General features: G+C 48.6%; 1 long non-coding RNA gene across 2 annotated transcripts in view; it reads left to right on the top strand.

The window, feature by feature from the left end:
- The first annotated feature begins 740 nt into the window (after positions 1-740).
- Positions 741-20,158, top strand: part of LOC147340170 (uncharacterized) — a 43,501-nt gene continuing 24,083 nt past the window's right edge. For both annotated transcript variants that reach the window (XR_015159400.1, XR_015159401.1), the window contains exon 1: positions 741-862. This is a non-coding gene — a long non-coding RNA (uncharacterized LOC147340170). The remainder of the gene's footprint in view (positions 863-20,158) is intronic.

The following is a 20,158-nucleotide window of genomic DNA, read 5'->3' as shown; positions in this document are numbered from 1 at the left end:
CACACCTACCGTCTTACTTGGGTTTCTCTTACCTTTGGCATGGGGTATCTCTTCACGGCTGCTCCAGCAAAGCGCAGCCTTTGCTCCTTACCTTGGACGAGGGGTATCTCCTCACCACCACCCTTCCTGACCTTCAACATGGGCTAGCTCCTCTATGCCCTCCTGCGCCTGCGCAGCCTCATCTGTATAATGAAGATAATAAAGGTCCCAACCTCCTAAGGTTGTTGTGAGGATTAAATAAGGTAATGCATATATGTATATATATATATTTCACAAGATAATCACTCAGTGTCAGTTACCCCTCCCTCCCTCCCTTTTCAAAACTCTCATTGCACTTATGAGCTCAATGCAATACCTTGGGCTGTGGGAGAAATCATAGATAATTTGAGTTAAATTAGGTGGCAGATTAAAAAATTTTTTTAAATTAGGTGAGAAAATGGCTTCCCCAATAGCTCAGCAGGTGAAGAATCTGCAAAGGAGAGGCGGGTTCAATCTCTGGGTTGGGAAGGTCCCCTGGAGGAGGAATTGGCAGCCCACTCCAGTATTCTTGCTGGAAAAGTCCCATGGACGTAGAAGCCTGGTGGGCTACAGTTCATGGGGTCTCAAAGAATCAGACACGACTGAGCGACTAAGCACAGGCACGAGGTGGCAGAAGAGAGAGAGTAGATGGCTAGTGCAAAAAGCTACTAGGCCTTTCAGCTGTGAGAATCTAATATAGGGCACTGGTTACACAGGTGATAGGATTGTTGAGAGGCCCCGCAGGGGAGGCAATCAATCCAGAGACTCGAAGTAGCAGAGCTGCTGCTACCCTTGGGTGGAAGGCTAAATGGAAGACATGCTATTATTGGAACCCAGAAATGAGGTTGGTATGGCATGTGGGGTTGTGAAGGAAGGGACCTTGGAGCCACAGAAAAGAACCAAGGCTGCTGCTGGGGAGGCCACAGGAAGCAGAGTGAGAGGGGAAGAAACGCCCTGGCTTCTCCCTTCCTCCTGCCCTCTTATGTTCTGCCAGGGCAAGGGAGCCCATGAACTGTGATTCCCTGCAGTACAGGGCAGGTCAGAACAGGGGCAGGAAGCAAACTGGCATTTGATCAGTGCAAGGGCCAGGCCTTCTCCAGCCCTGCTGCCATGGTGACACCGGGTGACAGAGGTCTTTCCAAATCTCATCAAACTGAGTTCAGCCCCAGCAAAGGGTTACAGGTTTCTGTTGATCTCAGACTCCCCAAGAGTGGCTTCCAGCCTGTAGGAATGCTGGATGGCCATCTCCACTCCCCTAGAAATGCCACCTTTGTCACCAATGTGGCTGCAGTTGTGGCCCCAGGCCACAGTGTATGGTGGCTCCACTAATTGTCCCTTTAAATCCCTGATTCTTGGGAACCTGGAGGAAAAGTGGAGTCTGCACAAGGGGGAAGGAGGAGGGGGAAGGCAGACTTAAGCCTTTCTGAGGATCCACCTTGAAACATTTCAGGTGAGAGGAGTTGATTCTAAACACATGTCCAGATGGGGCTCTGCACGGTTCTTCTATACTGTCTTACGTATCTTGAGAACATAAATCAAATTATACTTCTGTGGGGCTTGTGGGAAAATTCTAGACGGACAACAGGCCTGTTTCAGATCAGGCCTTACTTACTGGAAATCTTGCTTATCAGAAAAGTCCTTGGAAAGCTGGGTTAATTTGGAAATTGGGGTTAATTTGTTTGGAGCCAAAACCAAAAGTCGAGTGGTGGTTCTTTCTGCGCTTTGAGCACAGGCATTTTCTTTAGCACACATCTGGTTTTGGCACTGTAGGTTTTCCTGGTTTATTGCTTTAGCTTGGTGGAAAGATCCAGGAGTTTCTGAAGGAAGGTTTTTTTCAATTTTTAAGTTGTTTTAAATTTTATTTATTTATGGCTGCGCTGGGTCTTCATTGCTGCTCCAGCTTTCTCCGGGGAAAGTGGGGACTACTCTCTAATTGCAGCTCATGGGCTTCTCCTTGCTGTGGCTGCTCCCACTGAGAAGCACAGGCTCAATAGTTGTGGTGCACGAGCCCAGGTGCCCCGTAGCATGTGGGGTCTTCCCAGCCCAGGGATCGAACCTGTGTCCCCTGCCTTGGCAGACGGATTCTCAACCTCTGGGCTGAAAGGGAAGTCCAGCATTGTAATTTGATGGTCCTCTTGGGAACCCGTAGGACGCCTGGCCAGAGCAAACTTCTCTTTCTCCTCCAAGGCGGGGACACAACAGGGCCAAGTTAGTGCATTGATGCATTCTCTTTTGTCCCTGGTAGTCACCAATGCTTTCATCTTACCCAGACTTCATGTAGGATAGATGCTAATTGACAGAAGGGACCGGAGGCATTTGGAACCAAGAACAGGTGATTTAAATTTCAGAACCACTGTGGCAGGTTCCAGGCCCCACCCTGCAGGACATTCCTTTGCTCCCAGGACCTCCAGAGGAAGAGGAAGGGCCACTGGAAGTGTTCAGTTGTGGGTTGAAGGAACCCTCTAGGAGAGAGAAGTTCGCCAAGGAAATGACTACATAAACAACTTTCCAGGGGGCCTATTTAAAATGCTCAGGGGAATAAATTGTTTTAAAGCATTTAAAAAACACCATTTACATACAATTAATATGTTGATTGCACAGCATTCTTATTAATTCATTATAGCAAGGATTTCCACATAGCAAAACAGCTTTCCAGTACTCAGTTTGTGATATAGCATGGGCTGGGAAATTATATATATAATCGCTATATATAACAGCTATATATAATTACACACATGCACACATATAAATGTCTAAATATGTAGAGTCTATAGTAACTCAAATCTCATTTCTCAGCATCCATACCCTACCTTACCCAAACATACCTTCTGCCACACAGGGTGGAACGAAGGAGATTTTCTTGTACATCCTTACAAGCCCAGAGCTCTTGTTTGTTATCATAGTAAAGGGCCATGTGAAGCATCTGAAAGATTCACTGTGTGAGAAATGTAGATGCTATGGTTTAACAGAAACCCCACTTTTACTGAGCAGGAGAGATGAGTCTACCACAAAGAGAAGGTGGCATTTAGTGGGGACCTGGAGTAGATCATTGGATACTAATGACAGATATCTGGGAACCTTTCATTATAGGGGTCACCAGGAAATGTGATCTTGACCTTGAAGCCTCTAGAGAATAAAGGAATGTTTTGGTTTTTCATTGCAGGTGTAACTCATGACCCCAGAGCTTGTTGGCTGGGAACAAAAATAATTTGATTATTTTTCACGATTCTTTGGGTTGACTAAGGCTCAGCTGGGTGGATCTTCTGCTGGTCTTGCTTGTGGTTAAAGTCAGTTGGTGGGTGAGGCTGAAATGTGATGGCTTCATGCCCACATCTTGTTCTCTCAGACGGGGTGATCAAGAGGTTGAGGCCTTTCTCTCTATGTAGCTAACTTGGAATTCTTTGTGTGGTGGCTGGATTCCAAGATTGAGTGATCCAAGAGAACCTGCTTATCCTCTCTGCCTGCATCATTCTTGCTAAGGTCCCATTGGCCAAAGCAAGTCTCACAGAGTGAGAGGGGACTAGACCAGAGGGTGAAAGTACAGTTTACTGGGAGCTACCACTGCCTCTCTATCACAAGGGGACTGCTCTTTCTGTCCTCTTGTTGTCATGTAGTCACTAAGCTGTGTCTGACTCTTCGCGACCCCATGGACTGTAGCCTGCCAGGCTCCTGTGTCCATGGGATTTCCTAGGCAAGAATACTGGAGTGGGTTGCAATTTCCTCTTCCAGGGAATCTTGCTGACCCAGGGATCAAACCCGAGTCTCCTGCTTGGCAGGCGGATTCTTTACCACTGTGCCACTTGGGAACCCTTTCTGTGCTCTTAGAGGTTGTTATTTTGTATTCCCTATTCTTTCTTCCCTTCTTGCCTCCAGCTGCCTGCTCTTCCCATCATAGGCACATGTAGGGTGGGCAGAGGCAGCACAGTAGTCAGTGGTGATGGCAGTGGTGTGGCGATCCCTCACCCTCCACCACCCCAGTCAGCATCTCAGTATCTTGGACAAGCAGTCCTTATTTCTGAACTTATCCTGCCCCCACCCCGAATATGAAGGTTTATATAATATACAGATTGAGCAGGCAGGATGTTGATTTTTTTTTTAAGATTCTGAGTTGTTTTAATATTTCACTGAACCACTGCAGAAAGTCCTTCATTATGGGATGGAAATGCTTGGAAAATGGCCTTCTAATTAATGTGAAATGAAAGAGTGCCCCTCAGAGCAAGGGAGACTTGGCAGCTGTGAGGGTGATGTCAGCAGGCCAGCACTTCCTGGGTGGGGTGATTAGATGGGGCCCCATCCCAGCATATATTTGCCTCATGGAGCCCATTCAGCATAAATCCTGCCACGGGGCCAGGCTGGAGACAGCAAATTGAGAACCTTCCACAGCTCACTGAGTTACCGCTTCCCAGAAATTGCTGAAGCCATTGATCTCGATCTTTTTAAATCATTAAATGATTTTAGCATTCAGGCACGCAGCAGGTCTGTGCTTGGTGACCTGCAGGAAGTGGGAGTGGCTTCAACAGCAGATCCTGGCGTGCAGCTTTGGCTGGGCACAGGCTCAGTCACGTGGTGGCATGACAGTGACCTTTACACCAGTGTGCAAGACTGCTTCTAAATAAGACACAAAATCACTCACTCAGCCAGCCCTCCCTCTGTCCTCTGAGAGTCTCAGTAGAGCAGTGTGTTTATGAGAAACCTTAAAAGCCACTTGCATCCTGCCCTGGGAGCATCCCCTCCTCCCCTGTTACCCCCTGCCCCCAGAGACAGTTACCGGGATGCGTACATCTCTCTTCTGGGGTGTCTGCCTCATTGGACGAAGCCTTGGCAGAGCCATCATGGAGTAAAGGGGATTAAGAACCTTGCTTCAAGCTTGAACCATTGGGTGGAAGTAGTAACAACAATAATATTATCTCATACTTATTGAGCCCTTACTGTGTGCCAGCCCTATGCCCCACCCCACCACATTTGAACCTGACGGTAAACCTATGAAGTAGGTACTACTCTGGTTTCCCTTATATAGACCAACAACAATAAGGAACATGGCCCAGAGCTCCCTATTTTAAAGAGAGTTGCTGCCCCCCTGGCTTCGTGGTTTACTTCTGGGCATCTTATGATATTCGATGTAATCAGTAATGACTGAGTGCCTAAATAAAGCCAGTGCTGGAGGAAGACAGGCCCTAAAGCACAGAGAAAGATTGTAAAGCTTGAGGGCTTTACAGTCCAGGTGGGGCAGGAAAGCCAAGCTGTTTTCAGGGCAGTTCCGAACAGTTAGCCACACTGAAGGCAGCGTTTTCCACATGTGACTACTGGAGGTGGTAGGGTCCAGTGGTAGATCGTGGGTGCTGCTGTCCCATCAGACTGGGGTTCAAATCTCAACTCTGCTATGTGGTTTGGGGGAACTTAACCCTTTGAGCCTCAGTTTCCTCTTCTGTAAAATAGGCATGGCAGCACCAACTTAGAAGTAGCAGAAAGAGTGAAGAGTCTGCTGTAAAGTAGTCTCCCAGCTATTTTCTTAGCAAATGTGGTCATTAGGCGAAGAGCATGAGAGGTGGTGGGTATAAAGTAGAAAAGGATCTGGAGGGGAACAAGGAGGCAGATGAGGTCAAATGGATTGTATGCATCACAGGTGAGTTTGTGCCTGGTTGTGTAACACACACACACACACAAACACACACACACATTGGACCAGAAGATGGTTACCTCAGTCTTCGACAAGGGCCCTGTGTTCCATGCCTGAGGGTTCGGGACTTGGGTTCACTTATCCCAAGCCACTGGTTTTCTGCTTAACTGGAAAGGAGAGAATATTTAAGCACCAGGGTGGTTGAATTCTCTGGTGGCTCAGTCGGTAAAGAATGTACCTGCAATGCAGGAGACCCGGATTCAATCCCAGGGGTTGGGAAGATCCCCTGGAGAAGGAAATGACAACCTACTCCAGTATTCTTGCCTGGGAAATCCCATGGATAGAGGAGCCTGGTGGGCTATATAGTCCCATGGGGTTGCGAAAGAGTCAGACACGACTTAACGACAAAACCACTACCACAAAGCCTGGGTGCTGCTAGTGGTAAAGAACCCACCTGCCAATGCAGGAGACATAAGAGACTCGGGTTTGATCTCTGGGTCAGGAAGATCCCCTGGAAGGGGAAGTGGCCACCCACTCCAGTATTCTTGCCTGGAGAGTCGCATGGACAGAGGAGCCTGGCAGACTACAGTCCATAAGGTTGCAAAGAGTCAGACATGACTAAAGCGACTTAGCAAGTATCCTGTACAAAGCCTGGGCACGCATTCATCACAAGGTGCCTCTTTACACTGAAGCAGGGCTGTGGCAGGGTTTTGGAGTTAACGCTTAAGGTGGTGGATTGAAGGAAGGTTAGAAAGCTGGGGGCAGGGGTGACCCTCAAGGGTTTGGGTCAGTGGTGATTGCCCTTTATGTAGTACTTCAATATTTTAACACTTGATTTGACTTTACCATTGTGTTTAAAAATCAGTTCTGAGCTTAAAGGTTACTTTCTGTTTCAGCAGCATTGTCACAGTGCTTGTGTGCAAGACGCGGGAGTTGGGTAGGATGGGGCAGGGTGGGGTGCTGGTGTAGAAAGAGCTATCACTGTAACCACAGTCTCCTGCTTCAGAGTTGGGGAAGCAAATTCCAGCCACATTAGTGGAATAAAAAATTCAACACTCAAGCCCATGGGCTTCCCTGGTGGCTCAGACAGTAAAGAATCTGCCCTCAATGCAGGAAACTTGGGTTCGCTCCCTGGGTTGGGAAGATCCCCTGGAGAAGGAATTGGCAACCCACTCCAGTATTCTTGCCTGGAAAATCCCATGGGCAGAGGCGCCTGGAAGGCTACAGTCCATGGGGTTGCAAAAGAGTTGGGCACAACTGATCAACTAAAACAACAGCAAGCCCGTCTGCCTAGATAATCAGAATCCACCTCTCCTAGACCCTGTCTCGTGGTCCTATATGCCTGCCTTGTTTCCCAGCTCGGAGTCTCTTTTGTGCTGGACGGCTGATAACTTGCCCCTGAAGGTGGTGCCTCCCAGGTGCCTCTGGGAGCAGCTGGGGTCTGGGCAGTCTCAGGACATCGCGGAGTGTTGCCGCCTTCATTGGGGACACTGGAGAATGCAGCTTTGGGTGAGAGCTTCATGTCTGGCATTGGTGGCTGACCGCCACCAGCAGCACAGTCTGGCCCAGCCCACAGGGCAAGGCATGAGGGTGATGGGTTCCTCCCAGGGCTTCTTTGGGCCACACCTGGTCAGAGACCAAGGACCTAAAGATCTTCACATTTTTCTCCCAGAGCCACTTGGTCAGGAGCATGCCTGCACCCAGTGAGCCCTCCTGGAGCAGGAGGGTGAGGTTGGCCTAGCTGCACCCCCAGGGACCCAAGACGACTATGCTGTGGCTTTGTCACAGGGGGTCTCCAATGCTGGCCTGAAGACTTGATATTTATGTGAGAAGGAATTAGGAATCAATCTCTTTGGGATGGAAATGACAGAAACCCAAATCAAACCAACTGGAGCAAAACATAGAATGGACTGGTGCAGGGAAGGGAAATTTCCAGCCCATAACTTCAGACATAGGGACTCAAACAATAATTTTAAGTCTCTGGCATTCCATTTCTTAGTCAGCTTTAAGCCACATGGTGGGCAAGATGGCTGCTCCCTTAGTGGAAACAGAGTCCTTATTTCTGGGAGTAACGCCCAACAAAGGCTCTGATTGGCCAAGCTAGTGTCAAATACCCAGTGACTGTGCCTGGGTATGGGGGTACACTGATTGGATGACCTGGACTGGGTCCTAGTCTGGTGGGTGGGGGGTGAAGCTGGAGAGAGTGGAGGCGGGCTCAGACCTTTTATTGGAACTGGTTGCCCACAAGAAAGGATTCCCAGGTGGCTCAGTGGTAAAGAATCCACCTGTCAATGCAAGAGACACAAGAGACAAGGGTTTGATTCCCTGGGTTGGGAAGAGCCCCTGGAGAAGGAAATGGCAACCCACTCCAGCATTCTTGCCTGGAAAATTCCATGAGCAGAGGAGCCTGGTGGGCTACAACCATGAGGTTGCAAAGAGTCGGACACACTGAGCACGCATGCATGCCCACAAGAAAGATTCTGTTTCTAGAAGACGAGGGTACTGGGTAGACAAAGCCACAGTTTCCCATTGAGCTTTCTTAACTATTGGCGGAAATGGTGTTATTAAGGCAGCTCCAGGAGCTTCTTCCAAAAGCAAACTTGCCTGTTTGCCTTCCAGGCTGCCCCATGGAGGTGCCTGGGGCAGCTGCCAAGAGGGCCTGACTCCCCCCTCCCCACTGCCGCCCCCACTGTGTCCAGCTGCATCCATTTAGCGAGGCTATTTGGACCAGGAACAAGGGCTCTCCTTTCACTGTCTGTGGCATTCAGGATGGCCTCGTGCTCAGCCAAAGGGCTGCTCCTTGTCCAGATGTCCGGAGGGGCTGGTTTCATGTGTCTGACAAGGCCGCCTTTCTGGACAGGAGGATCTGAAGCAGGGACATGTCTGCAGCCTGGGCATGGGGTGATAAATGCCCCCTCTGGAATGCAGAGATGAATTCTTGGGGGAAAAAAAGGCTTTCATGGTTATTGCAAAGACCCCATACAAGGGGGTTTCTCATCTCTAACTTCAGGATGCGGGGCAGAGGAGAGGTGTTGGGGAAATAGGGAGTAGGGGTGGAGACAGACACTTGACTGTGAACCTCTGGGGACAGCCCACCAGCAACAGCTTCTTTTCCTCTTGAGCAGCCCCTGGGGCCACGGGTTCCAGCCTGAGCCCTGCCTCCTGCCTGAGTGTAGTTGCTATCTGTTAACCAGCCTGGGAGAATGGGGTTGTGTTTGCCTTGCCTCCTGCCCAACCCCCAACCCCCTGCCCCCCGGGCAGTGGGGGAAGCTGCCCCACACAAATGGCTTTGTACAGCAAGGGACAAAACGGCTGTTCATTCCTCATCCTTGCCTGGGGACAAAAAGCTGAGTGTGGCCCGGTTTGCTCTGGTCTAGGAAAGATGGAGCTGGTGGGGACAGAGAGAAAAGGCTGGCAGCCCAGGGACGAGGCAAGGATGTACATTGGTGGTGACCACGTGGAGGGACCACGTGACCCACATCCATATAGGAAGGGAGGCGTTCCTTTAGTGCCCCTTTGACCTGCTGGCACAAGAATGGGTCACCCATGGTGGTGACTGATACCTACATCTGTGGCAGTTTCCTTGTTAGGTCTGATCACCTGGCTCCCCAGGGCCTCTGGCCTTTACACATCTCAGGAAGCTTTCCTTTCTTCACAGTCTTTATAGAGTCAGTGCACTGTGGTAGTTAGTCACGGGCTTGAGGATTAGACAGACCTGGTTTCAAAATCGTGTCACAGTCCTAGCTGTGACCTTTGGCTTGTCACTTGGCTTCTCTAAGCCTCAGTTTTCCCATATGTAAAATGGAAATAGCTATAGCATGTATAGGATTGTTTGTAGGATTGAATGACATGATCCATGTAGAGTGCTGAGCTTAGAGCCTAGTACATAGGAGGTGCTCAATAAACATTGGTAATTAATAAATAACATGGGTAGCTATGTCCATAGTGTTAATGTTGGGTGTGGGGGATGAGAACTCAGGAAGTCCCACTTTATCAATAAATTGTGTCCCAAAGTTAACTTGTAAGTCTGTAATTTGGACCTCAAAACATGGTTCCCATAGAAACAGTGCTAAGAAGAGTCGTGAGGCTCCCGGGTAACCCACAAAAGCCAATTCAACTGTTAGTGCACCAAAAATAGCTGAGTGGTGGCTATAAAACATGGCAGAAAATTCTTTCATACTCTTCCCATTGAGAGATGGGGTCTGTGTCCTCTCCCCTTGAGTTGCATGGGCTTGTGATTGCCTTAGTCAAGAGTATGGCAGAAGTAACATCTCATGGCTCAGAGACTGGGTTGCAAAAGGCCATGCAGCTTCTGCCTTGTTTGCTGGAAGACTCGCTGTTGGAAGCCTGAGCCACCATGTAAGGTGGCTGGCTGCTCTGAGGCCACCATGTCAAGGGGCAGAGAGAGAGAGATGAGAGATGCCTGATGAACCCCCAGTCATTTGAATCATTCTTAACCATTCAAGTCTCACCAGCTGATACCTGGTTATCGTGGAGAAGAGACAAGCCACCCCAAGGTGCCCTGTCTGAATTCTTGATGGATGATATCTGTGAGCTTAATACAATGGCTGTTGTGGGGGTTTTTGCCACTATATTTTGGGGTAATTTGTTATACAGCAATAGCTGCTCAAAGCACTATGGGCCACTACTAACTGGCTCACAGTTGTTTAAGGCTTACTGTATGCCAGGTACCATGGATTAACTCATTCATTCTTCTGCTGTAAACTAATAGAAATTAATCTTAGTCACTAAATACAAATACGACCATCAGTAACTTGAAACGGAGAAAGTTTCTTCTAGCTCAGTGCTGTGGCTTGAAGCCAAACAGGCATGAATTAGCTGGGTCTGAGGAGGCTCACGGAGACATCAGTGATGATGCATGGCACTTCCAGAAATGTCAAAGGTTGGTAGAGATTGATGACATTGATTGTTTTTTTTTGTCTAATTTCACTTCAAAATGAATAGCCTTTCTTTTCCTCCATTTGATGGTGTCTGTTGCAGAATTTGGCCATCACATGGCTTTTTAGCTCAGATATGGAATGAAGGAAAAGCAAAAGAGATTTTTTTCCCTAGACAAGATTTGGAAGAGGGGAGTGGAAGAATAGGAGGAAGAGGGAGACAGAAGTAGCCTGCGACTCATTGACTGAGCAAAGCTGATGAAAGAGAGGTTTCAGGAGACATGAACTCTCCTTGGGCTGATGACGGAGATGGTGGGGGAGATATGACCAGATGTAGGGAGTTGTCCCCTTGTGATGGGTTGAGTCATTGGCTCCAGTTCATTCCCCCTGCCTGCATCCATGTCCTTGCCATGGCTTCATCGTGGGTAGATGTACATTTCCTCCCTTGACTTTGAGCTTTGCCATGTGACATGCTAGCCGAGGGGGTGGCATGGAAGGGACAGTGTTCTGGCCAGAGCCTAGGTTCCACGAGGCCTCATGAGTCTCTGCTTGTCCTCTTGGGCTTCTGCCATTGCCATGAAAAAAAGAGAGAAAAGCACACTGTGGCTTGTACCCATCCCAGGAGGAGGGGAGAGACTTGCAGAGATGAGGCCCCCAGCCAACCCATGAACTTGTGAGTAAGAAATCAATGCTCGTTGTTGGATGCTGCTATGATTTGGAGATTGTTATGCAGCAGTAGTTGGCTGATAGACCAATAACCCACCCACCCGATAAACTATCGGGTGCAAACGTGAGCGAGTAGGGGGCACTGAGTAGACCAGGAAGTAATTTTCCAGTTGATGGTTTTGCAGTCACCTAATGAGACTGACTCATTTCTGCTTATTGACTATGCCAAAGCCTTTGACTGTGTGGATCACAATAAACTGTGGAAAATTCTGAAAGAGATGGGAATACCAGACCACCTGACCTGCCTCTTGAAAAACCTATATGCAGGTCAGGAAGCAACAGTTAGAACTGGACATGGAACAACAGACTGGTTCCAAATAGGAAAAGGAGTACGTCAAGGCTGTATACTGTCACCCTGCTTATTTAACTTATATGCAGAATCCATCATGAGAAACGCTGGGCTGGAAGAAGCACAAGCTGGAATCAAGATTGCTTGGAGAAATATCAATAACCTCAGACATGCAGATGACACCACCCTTATGGCAGAAAGTGAAGAGGAACTAAAGAGCCTCTTGATGAAAGTGAAAGTGGAGAGTGAAAAAGTTGGCTTAAAGCTCAACATTCAGAAAACGAAGATCATGGCATCTGGTCCCATCACTTCATGGGAAATAGATGGGAAACAGTGGAAACAGTGGCAGACTTTATTTTGGGGGGCTTCAAAATAATTGCAGATGGTGATTGCAGCCATGAAATTAAAAGATGCTTACTCCTTGGAAGAAAAGTTATGACCAACCTAGATAGCATATTGAAAAGCAGAGACATTACTTTGCCAACAAAGGTCCGTCTAGTCAAGGCTATGGTTTTTCCAGTGGTCAAGTATGGATGCGAGAGTTGGACTGTGAAGAAAGCTGAGCACCGAAGAATTGATGCTTTTGAACTGTGGTGTTGGAGAAGACTCTTGAGAGTCCCTTGGACTGCAAGGAGATCCAACCAGTCCATTCTAAAGGAGATCAGTCCTGGGTGTTCATTGGAAGGACTGATGCTAAAGCTGAAACTCCAATACTTTGGCCACCTCATGTGAAGAGTTGACTCATTGGAAAAGACCCTGATGCTGGGAGGGATTGGGGGCAGGAGGAGAAGGGGATGACAGAGGATGAGATGGCTGGATGGCATCACCGACTCGATGGATGTGAGTTTGAATGAACTCTGGGAGTTGGTGATGGACAGGGAGGCCTGGCATGCTTTGATTCATGGGGTCGCAAAGAGTCGGACATGACTGAGCAACTGAACTGACTGAATGAGACTGAGTGATGTCTTCTAGAATTCACTTTCCTCTATATTTCTGGGTTAGGGTTGGGCACGGGAGAGATGTGCATAAGACTTGGAAGGTGGGAGTGAAGGAGCAGCCACTTCCATGGCTGGTGTGGGATGGTGGCCCCTGCAGCGCCCACAGACCTCCTCCCCACCGCTCCTCCAAGCCCTGGGGCAGGCAGGTGCATGTGTGGCTTCCAGCTAGAGGCCACCTGCCTGGCCTGCAGGTCATTCTGTGCCTTTGAGGTTGGAGGTGGTGAGAGAGAGATGCAAGTCCCCGCTTGTCCTGGCAGGTTCAGCCTGCCCTTGGCCTCCCTCACTTCACATCCATCTTACCTCCCTGACTGCTGGCTTCTGAGCCATCACCAGGCACAGGAGTGGTATCCAGGTAGGGACTGCTTAACCAGCTCCTTCCACTGCATCTAGGGGCTGATCACTATTGCAACTCCCCCTTCTCTAGTTGTTCAGAGGGATTCTGCTTCCCCATCAACTCAGGCTGATACAACCAGCTAGACAACGGTACACCGAAAATAATCGCAAGCCTGGGGTCCCTAACCACAAAGGTGCCACATACCTGCATTTAAGGAACTTCCATTCTTCCTGAGGGGGAAGACAGCTTCACCAGTCAGTCAGAGACTGGTGGGAGGTGTTAAGCTAGGTTGAAAGGTCCCACAGTGGGCTACCTCACCCTACACGCTATGGGCCATTCAGAGAAGGATAAGGCAGGCAAGGAAAATGACTGCTTGGAGCGGGGAGAAATTGGAGATGGATATTTGCCTATAGCATGCTTAGGAGAATTGACCTTTTCTAGATTTCCAGGCAAGGCTGTGTGTTCCAAAGATGTAAGAGGGCTGGGGATGGGAAAGCAGGAAGGAGAAAGAATGGCTGTTGCTGTCCCCTCCTTACCTGTAACCTAGATGGAAAATGTCTTTTTTCTCTTTCTACCCTCCGGTGGTTGGGGAACCTGCCCCACTGCCTGTGCCAGGGCTGGGCTGTGAACCAGGCAGTCAGCAAACACTGCTGATCTTGGCCTTCCCTCTTAGAGGGTTTTGCTTCTATTTTTTATGCTGTCAGTGTTCATGCTGCCTGCCTTTCAAATAGATGCACGTTCAGCTACAGCTAATTTGGAACTTGTTTCTCCAAAAGCATTTAGAATTGTTTTTGCCTAATGCATCAGATTTAAATCCTGGGGCTAATTAATACTGAGGCATGAGAAAGAAATGAGCAAAGTCGGATAAAACGCCTGGTGGAAATGAACTGGCATAACCTTCTCTTCGGCATGGCACTCAGAGCAGCCTCGATCTGCTGACAAGATAGGAGCTGGTGCCATGCCTGTCCCAGATATCACCTCCTGCCCAGGTGGGCAAGGGACTGGGAGAAATGAGGTGGTGGTGGTGTGTAAGTGTGTGCACACCTCTGGTATGTGTGTGTATGTGTTGTATGCATGTGCTGCGTTTGTTATGTGGGTTGTGTACCCCTGTTTGTGTGCATTAAGTAGGTCATATGTACGTGTGTATTATGTTTGTGTGTTGTGTGTTGTATACACTCCATGTTCACACTGTATGTGTGTTGTGGTATGTGTATGTCTGTGTGTGTGCCCATGTGCGAATGAGAGTTTTTATTTTTTATTTTTTTTAGCATTAACTCTCCCAAGCTCAAGGAGTTTGAAATGGGCTTTCAAATGTGATTTGTTATCTTTTACTTAGAAATTGGCATCTTTAGCTTCAAATCCATGGGATATTCTCACCACTTCAGGCGAAATCAAGATGAGTGGGGAGGAGGGCTGGAGTAGGGAGAAGCTTGTACCTTTTCAGTTCAGTTTAGTCGCTCAGTCGTGTCCGACTCTTTGCGACCCCATGAATCGCAGCACGCCAGGCCTCCCTGTCCATCACCAACTCCCGGAGTTCACTCAGACTCACATCCATCGAGTCGGTGATGCCATCCAGCCATCTCATCCTCTGTTGTCCCCTTCTCCTCCTGCCCCCAGTCCCTCCCAGCATCAGGGTCTTTTCCAATGAGTCAACTCTTCACATGAGGTGGCCAAAGTATTGGAGTTTCAGCTTTAGCATCAGTCCTTCCAATGAACACCCAGGACTGATCTCCTTTAGAATGGACTGGTTGGATCTCCTTGCAGTCCAAGGGACTCTCAAGAGTCTTCTCCAACACCACAGTTCAAAAGCATCAATTCTTCGGTGCTCAGCTTTCTTCACAGTCCAACTCTCACATCCATACATGACCACTGGGAAAACCATAGCCTTGACTAGACAGACCTTTGTTGGCAAAGTAATGTCTCTGCTTTTGAATGTGCTATCTAGGTTGGTCATAACTTTCCTTCCAAGGAGTAAGCCTCTTTTAATTTCATGGCTGCAATCACTATCTGCAGTGATTTTGGAGCCCAGAAAAATAAAGTCTGAGACTGTTTCCACTGTTTCTCCACCTATTTCCCATGAAGTGATGGGACCAGATGCCATGATCTTCATTTTCTGAATGTTGAGCTTTAAGCCAACTTTTTCACTCTCCACTTTCACTTTCATCAAGAGGCTTTTTAGTTCCTCTTCACTTTCTGCCATGAGGGTGGTATCATCTGCGTATCTGAGGTTATTGGTATTTCTCCTGGCAATCTTGATTCCAGCTTGTGCTTCTTCCAGCCCAGCATTTCTCATGATGTATTCTGCATATAAGTTAAATAAGCAGGGTGACAATATACAGCCTTGACATACTCCTTTTCCTATTTGGAACCAGTCTGTTGTTCCATGTCCAGTTCTAACTGTTGCTTCCTGACCTGCATATAGGTTTCTCAAGAGGCAAGTCAGGTGGTCTGGTATTCCCATCTCTTTCAGAATTTTCCACAGTTTATTGTGATCCACACAGTCAAAGGCTTTGGCATAGTCAATAAAGCAGAAATAGATGTTTTTCTGGAACTCTCTTGCTTTTTCCATGATCCAGCGGATGTTGGCAGTTTGATCTCTGGTTCCTCTGCCTTTTCTAAAACCAGCTTGAACATCTGGAAGTTCACGGTTCATGTATTGCTGAAGCCTGGCTTGGAGAATTTTGAGCATTACTTTACTAGCGTGTGAGATGAATGCAATTGTGCGGTAGTTTGAGCATTCTTTGGCATTGCCTTTCTTTGTGACTGGAATGAAAACTGACCTTTTTCAGTCCTGTGGCCACTGCTGAGTTTTCCAAATTTGCTGGCATATTGAGTGCAGCACTTTCACAGCATCATCTTTTAGGATTTGAAATAGCTCCACTGGAATTCCATCACCTCCACTAGCTTTGTTTGTAGTGATGCTTTCTAAGGCCCACTTGACTTCACATTCCAGGGTGTCTGGCTCTAGGTGAGTGATCACACCATTGTGATTATCTTAGTCGTGAAGATCTTTTTTGTACAGTTCTTCTGTGTATTCTTGCCACCTCTTCTTAATATCTTCTGCTTCTGTTAGGTCCATACCATTTCTGTCCTTTATCGAGCCCATCTTTGCATGAAATGTTCCCTTGGTATCTCTAATTTTCTTGAAGAGGGTTCTCCAAAGACAGTCTCTTCCAGCTGGAATTGTCTGAATTGGGAGATGGGAGTTTGGAACCCCAAAGAAAAGAGGTGAGGAGTGGTTTGGAAGTGAAAGCATGGGCCAGGTGGTAAAGAAGAGAATGGGGCTCTAGTCCTGGCATCTGAAGTGAATCACAGGCTTGGGTCCACCACTCGCTAGAGGTGAGAAGCTCTTTCCTTGATTCACACAGGGAGAGGCTTACACTTCCCAGCCTGGAGCCTGGGTTCTCGTAAAAGTTCTGTGTACTGAGTGGTATGGTGAGCTGTGGGCAGGAGGAGCCAGGAAACATACATACATGTAGACTCTGCCTTGACATTTAACAGCAGTGTGACCTTGGCCATGTTCCTTGTCTTCTCTGGACCTCAGTCTCTGTCTTAGCTTGAGTTTCCCCAGAAGAGACCTAGAAACAAAGATTCAAGGGCAAATAGTTTATTTGGAACTACTCACTGGTAGGTAAGTGGGGAGGTAAGGCCTGGAAGAGAAGGAAATCAGTAAAGGGAGAAGTTTTAGATCAGTCATTCCTGTGGGCAGCTCAGTCCTGCTGGAACCTCTGGGAGGTGGTTTAGAACATGCTTCACTGATGGCCAGACTGAGGGGGAGGGAGCTGGGGTATTTATCCAGCAAGTGCTGTCAGTCATTGCTTGAGGGCTGCTGGTGGGTGGTGGTAGGCATTCCTTCCTTGTATTCCTGGTCTGCTGCAAGTATGGGCAGAGATGAGATCCCAGGAGTGGCAACACGGGCTGGACTCTGCCTAAATAGGAAAGCCAAAGAGTGCAGGGGGCCTGGCATTGACTACCACTACCTTTCCTTGCTGTGAAATATGGAACTTACACCATAGCATCTTTTTTTTCTTTAATATTTATTTATTTGGTTGTACCAGGTCTTAGTTGCAGCATGTGGGATCTAGTTTCCTGACCAGGGATCGAACCTGGGCCTGCTGCATTGGGAGCCCAGAGTCATAGCTGCTGGACCACCAGGGAAGTCCCCATGGCATCTGTATAGTTCCTTTCCATCATGACACTCGGCAACCTATAAAAGAACAAGTCTTTATTCCTTTCTTCTTTATCAATTGAGTGAATATGGGAGCATCTACTGTGGGCCAGATGCTGGTCTTCATGCTCAGGATATGTAGGAGGGCAGGCAGACAGGTAGGGGGACAAACTCAGTTCCAGCAGATGTTAGAAGCCAGGGGAAGGCCATGGCACATGGAACTCTGGCTAGAGGAGTCAAGAGCGAGCCAGGGACCCTTGTGGAAGGAGCAGGGATTTGTCAGGGAGACAAGGGGGAGAAAGACACTTTAGGAGTAAGTTCAGGGACGTGCCAGTATTGGGGAACCAAAAATAGTTTTGGGTGGCTGGAATATCTAAAGCAAGCCAGGAAGTATCAGGGACAAGGCTGGACTCCTAGATAGAACGTGTGGGACCTTGGGGCCAATGTCAAGGCTCCCTGTTAGATCCTGGAGGCGCTGCAGAGCGCTCCAAAATGTTTGCACTGGGGACTGTCAGGGTCAGATTTGCCTTCCGGAAAGGTCACGTGACTCACAAATGGAGCAAATGAGATGGGAGGTGGAGGGTTCCATCGGTAAGTTTCTCAGTCAGCTGGGGCTGCCAGAACAAAATATCCCAGGCTGGGTGGCTGAAACAGCACACGTTTATTTTCTCACAGTTCTGGAGGCTGGAATTCCCAGATCAAGGTGCCGGCAGAATTGATTTCTCCTGAGGCCTCTCTTCCTAGTTTATGGATGGCCACCTCCTCACTGGGTCCTCACAGGGCCTCTCCTTGCAGGAGAGAGAATGCATGTGCATGTGAGCTCCAGTCATCAGCTCTAGTAGTTCTTTCTTTCTTTTTTTTTTTTATAAGGACATCAGTTCTGTGGGATTAGGGCCTCACCCTTAGGACCTCGTTTAACCTTAACTGCCTCCTTGAAGGTCTCATCTCCAGACACATCCTGGAGATGAGACTTAGGGGTTGGGGCTTCAACATAAGAATTTGGGGGAGGGACAATTCAATGAGTAAGTCATTATTTCTAGGTGAGAAATGACGTGGGCCTGAGTTTTGGTATCGGCTGAGAATGGGGGAAAAAAGCAGGGTACTAGCAATTAGGCATGAGTAGTGGAGAAGGCAATGGCACCCCACTCCAGTACTCTTGCCTGGGAAATCCCATGGACGGAGGAGCCTGGTAGGCTCCAGTTCATGGGCTCGCTAAGAGTCGGACACGACTGAGCGACTTCACTTTCACTTTTCACTTTCATGCATTGGAGAAGGAAATGGCAACCCACTCCAGTATTCTTGCCTAGAGAATCCCAGGGACAGAGGAGCCTGGTGGGCTACAGCTCCACTGTAGCGACTTTAGTCAGACACCACTGAAGCGACTTAGCATGCACATATATGCAATGGGGTAGGAAAAGCCTGGGCGAGGAAGGGGCTGGTGGGAGCTCAAGGCTTTTCTATGGCTACTGTAAATGTTGACCCCACACCCCTCTGCCCATCTCTGAGTTCACCTGCAGCAGCAGTGGGCAGGTCCTGCCTCTGGTACCCACACTGTTCAAGGTCTTTCTCTGGCACTGTGCGAGCTGCTCAGCCTAGGCAGTGGGCAGCCCAGAAGTTCCAGGAATTTAGTCACCCTGAGCAATTCTCAGCCAATGAGGACCATTGGAAAAAACGTCAGCTTCCCCTTGCTTTGGTTGGAAAATTCCAAAGCGTGCTCTACACACTTCCTCAGAGGGCCTCCAGGGAGGGAGCCCCAGCGTCTACACCCTTTGCTGGCTCTTTCTTCCCTGTCTCTTGTCCCCATCTCCTCACTCCTCACCTACGTCCTTGTCTCAGAGTCTGCTTTGGGAGGAGCAAAACTAATAACAGCCTGTCACCAGATAATAAGAGCACTGGAATGCTGGGGACCACAGAAGGATGGGGTTTAGGAGGGAAGGTGGTGAGTTCAGGTGGGGCCATGTTCAGACTGATGGTGGGTCTGTGGAGCCCTCCAGTTGGCAGCTGGTGTGTGGGGCAAGAACCTGGAGCCAGATCTGGGCTGTCTGCCCCTTGAGGACCAAGAACACGAACCTGGTTTCCTGAAAACCACTCTGCTAGGTGACTCTGAACACAGCTGGCTTTCCTGAGGTTCCAGGCTATGCTGGAGGGAGGGCATGGGGGCACCATTGTGGATTCCAGGCCAGTGACCCATCCAGCCATCATTTCCTGTCTCTGCCAGCCATCACCTCTGCTCTCTTCTCCTCCTGACTTCCTGTTCCTTCCTTATATACAGTGTTTTATTTACCTGATTTAGTAGTCTCCTGCTAAAGAGTACTCTTAGTCCCTTCTCTGCCTCCATCAAGGTCTTTTCCTAAAACAAGACTCCTTCTTCTCAAAAAAGAACTCTGTTGCCAGGTGCTAAAATAATTATGTCACCCTGACACACCGAAGGGGGAGGGCTGAGGAAAAACAGCATGGGAGGAGAGTCACCCGGGGCTGCTTGGCAGTTGCAAAGCACCGTCACAGACATCATCTCACTTGAGGCCAGAGAGAGAGGAAATGGGCTAACGGGTCGTGTGAGGTGGAGTAACCCAGGAGAAGAATCTGAAACAAAGATTGTGGCGCGTGTGATTTATGAAAGACAGGCTCCCAGGGGAGACCATGGAGGGCTGGGGGAGGCGGGTAGGGAGGGAAGGAAGCCAGGCAAGGTAGCATCTCGGGCCAAATCTTAGCTCAGCCTGATTCCACAGGGGAACTCTGGAGTATGAGTTATCCACCGAGTTTATTCCAACTAGAGGCAAGGGATCTAGGCTGTATGCTCCCATACCATTCAGTCTTAGACTAAGTATCTTTCTAAGGGAGCAGGAACTCCCAGCATTTCTAGTTCGCACAAGCTGCGGAATGCAACTCCAGAAGCTCTGAGCCAACCAGCTAAAGAAAATTATAGGTGTGAGCAGTTGGAACTGAGAACACAGGTTAGGCGCACAGACACGGTCAAAGGCATCTGAGGGATCTAAGCCAAGCATGGCCCTGATCCCTATCCTGATGGATCCATAGTCCCCCCATGGATTAGTTTTCTATTACTCAAAAGAACTCTAATGCAGGATCTTGCCCTCCTATAGGTCTGAAAT

The sequence above is a fragment of the Bos grunniens genome, chromosome X (genome assembly GCF_055505025.1).
Source record: "Bos grunniens cultivar Pamir isolate PY7600 chromosome X, Bosgru_T2T1.0, whole genome shotgun sequence".
NCBI classification, from domain to species: domain Eukaryota; kingdom Metazoa; phylum Chordata; class Mammalia; order Artiodactyla; family Bovidae; genus Bos; species Bos grunniens.
This window is presented reverse-complemented; position numbering and strand designations above follow the sequence as displayed.